We start from the raw sequence: 3,488 nt of genomic DNA, 5'->3' as shown, positions 1-3,488 counted from the left end.
AAAAACTCTGTTAGCTGAGAAGGCACGTGGCTGGCATCTGCTTGCTCCCAGGTTGCATTTCAAAATGGCATTCTCCAAAATGTCAGCTTTCAGTGGCTGTCTTCAAAATGTATCTCTCTGCTGCAGCTCGCATCTGGGCCTGTGTGGCTCTTTTAAAGTACTCCAGTAATTTAATTAAGGCTCACACTGAATGGGCAGGGCCATACCTACATGGAAAATATCTAATCAGCGTTATCACCTACAGTTGAGTGGATCACATTTCCATGGAAACAACCTAATCCAAGGATTCCAACCTAATCAACACTAATGCATTGGCCCTCACAAGATTGCATCAAAGAACATGGCTTTTTCTGGAGGACATAATATATCCAAACTTGCACAAGCTACAAATTATAGTAGGAGGAAGAAAGAAAACTCTTACCACTTCACATTTGTGTCTGAAAAGACATGTATTTTCTAATTTATATATAGGTACCCAGTTGAGTAGACAGTCATCAAAATTTAACCAGTTCTATACAGACTAGACTAAGTCTACATAATTTTTTATAGCAGGTTACAGTGGTGATTTCAAACATTTTAATATAGCTAAGTAGTTTCACCAAAAATTATTTCTGGTACTAGGTTAATATAAAGTTTTGAGAGGAACAAATTAAATGACTATACTATCTATGCCATATTCAACACACTGACACGTGACTGCTTAATATAGTATAACATCAGTATCTGAACACAACAGTACAGGCAACCAGAAAAGGACATTTTCCGTGTGCCCATGCTTATCAATTACATTGATATTTATGCTTAAAACTCAAAACTACATACAGACATTTATATAGCTGCAGTATAACTCCAATACAAGAACCCAAATAGAAACATCTGCAAAATCTTAAACTTTAATTCACAATGCATTGATAGATGTTGTTTATGGAGCAGTTATTTTGTCTTCAAACATCTTAGAATTATAGGGTTGAAAATAGGTTTATCCTTTATTACACTGTGGCATTTGAAATTAGCAAGCATGATGACCTGAATTGATTTTGCTTCTACATGCATAAATGTATATATGCATTTTTAAATAGTTGTGAATTAAGAGTTAACTTTTGATCAGTAATGGTAAGTGACCAGAACTGCTATCCAGAATTTCTACGATATGACAGTTTTAGTCAATATTCATCACTTTGGGTGGGGAAGAGGGGTATGATAGAAAAGCAGTTGCAATTTAAACAACAGAAAAAGCTTTAAATATTGATACAATTCTGCATCATCTTGTACTCTATCCTAGAATACTTGGAACAAAATCTTATTTTGGCTCAATCTCTACAGGTTTTAAGATACAAACAATCTAAATTATAGCATACAGAATATGCACTATTTAATATTCAAGTGTAATACAATCAATGAAAACTATTAAATAAGAAACACACACATACAAGCATTATAAAATTTTAAATCACTTTAGGGTTACTAACCAGAGATTGTAGAAATTTCATGTGCAAGGCAAAAACAGAAACAAAAGAAAAAAAAACAAACTTCTCAATGCATCACAGCCATTTGGATCAAATGTACGGCACTTATATATACTAATATTACAACTGTCAATTCAAACTGGGAATGACTTGAAGCCATTAAAGTCACATAAGGACAACAACCAGCTGATTAAAATGTTAAAATGAAACACAGCACCTTTTTTTTCTTTGTAAAAGCACTGAAATTTAATGTGTGCATATAACTTACTATAAATTCTTCTATTTCATTTGTCCCCAAGTTTATGTCTTAAATTATTCTATAATTATTTTACCTATTAGAACTGTCTGATTTTTAAGGCCTCTATATGCTCTATTATGTTATTGAAACATACTGTTATTCTGTGTGGTAAGGATGGCTTTATGAAAAAATAACATCTGGGTATAAATCATAGAATAAACAAACAAAAAACAAACATCTGACATTTTCCAAGCTGGTGAGAAATAAATTATCCCATGATGTATCAATTTTAAATTAATCAACACTAACTAACATTTATATGGTAGATTTTTTTCCCTGTAGAATTAAACAGTGCAAAATAGGGCTGGGGCTACAGTTAATCACATTGATTTTCTTAAAAAAAAAAAAAACTTTCTTCACTATAAACAATTAAAGGACAATTTACTTCCTCCACAACATATGTAGACTTTAAATCTAAGGTTTTAAAATATCAACTACCTATAAGAAAAGTACTTTTAAATGGTTAAAAGGAATCAAAATACCAAAGTTTAGTGAGCAGATAGTAGATGTTATCGAAGAAAAGAGTAGATCATTGATGCTGAGTATTTAGCATGAATACCCCAAGTAAGTTCCCAACTTTTCCACCTTTTACAAATAAAAAAAAGCCATCCTTTCCACAGTTTGGGGATATGCACTGTATGTCTCCCCCAATAAGTATATGAGTAAGCTTCTTAAAATGTTGGCAATATTAAGTTCTTTGGTGCCTAAAATCAGAGGACAGCAGTATTACAGTGGCAATGGTGCATCAATTCTCAAAATGATCCAACACAAGTTGTGGTGGTTCTTTTATCTGAGAAAATACTTTCTAGAAGAAATACCTGCCCTATGCTAACCACCAGCAGAATGAGGGCTTCGCCTACTGACCAGTAGGACTCTCTTGTGTTTAGATCCACTGTTCGACTTTCTCCTTAAGCTTCTCTCAGACAGAAATGAGTCTGATAGTAGATGACAGACTCCAGAGATTAGCGAATTGGATTCCATCTGGATAAGAGCACTGACTGGTCCTCACTAGGAAACAAAGGTGGGTGAAAATACATGGTTTTATGTGTGAAAATAGAAAATTCATTACTGAAGGAAAATTTGTCTCATTTTTGGAAGCAGTGAAGGTGGAACTATCAAACTGTTTCTTCATCTCTTTGTGTAACACATTGTCATCAAGATCTTCTGATCGACAGTCTACATCACAGTGACCTCCAGGAATCACCTGGAACCCAGGGGTGCACCTGGTGCCTGGTGTGACGTCCTCGTAGAAGCACTGCTTGGCGATGTCGGGCAGCTTTGAAGGTGATCTCAGAGGAGCCGCGAGGCTCCGGCACCAGCAGCCCTAGCGCCATCAGACTGCAACCCCCAAGGGCGCACCCAGCGCTGCGGGGACCCGGGTCGCGGCATTCCAGAGGCATTGGCTTCAACCCAGCGGCGGGGAGGAGACGCGGGGTCAGGTGAGCAAGCCGCCCCGTAAGGATGCACTGCAGGCCTGCTCCAAACCTCGGGGAGATTCTGGATAAGGAGCAAGCCTCCGGATCCACGTGAGGGGCACTGAGGGGTCGGGGTCAGAGGCCGGCCTGAGGCGCCAATAGAGAAGGAGGGGTAACAGCCTCGCATTGAATTTTCACTCCTCTGCTTTTAATGCTATTTTATTGAGATATATTCACATAACATACAATCCTCCACAGTCATTGTTTTTAATAGCTGCATAACATTCCATTGTTAGGATATAGGATATA

General features: G+C 37.1%; 1 pseudogene; it reads right to left on the bottom strand.

Annotated features, from left to right (window-relative positions):
* Nucleotides 1–2,516: 2,516 nt before the first annotated feature.
* LOC119545234 lies at nucleotides 2,517–3,153 on the bottom strand (annotated as a pseudogene).
* Between the last annotated feature and the right edge of the window lie 335 nt (nucleotides 3,154–3,488).

Source organism: Choloepus didactylus, chromosome 10 (genome assembly GCF_015220235.1).
Source record: "Choloepus didactylus isolate mChoDid1 chromosome 10, mChoDid1.pri, whole genome shotgun sequence".
In the NCBI taxonomy this organism is placed as follows: domain Eukaryota; kingdom Metazoa; phylum Chordata; class Mammalia; order Pilosa; family Megalonychidae; genus Choloepus; species Choloepus didactylus.
Note: the sequence above shows the minus strand (reverse complement) of the source record. Positions and strands in the feature narration are given on the sequence as shown.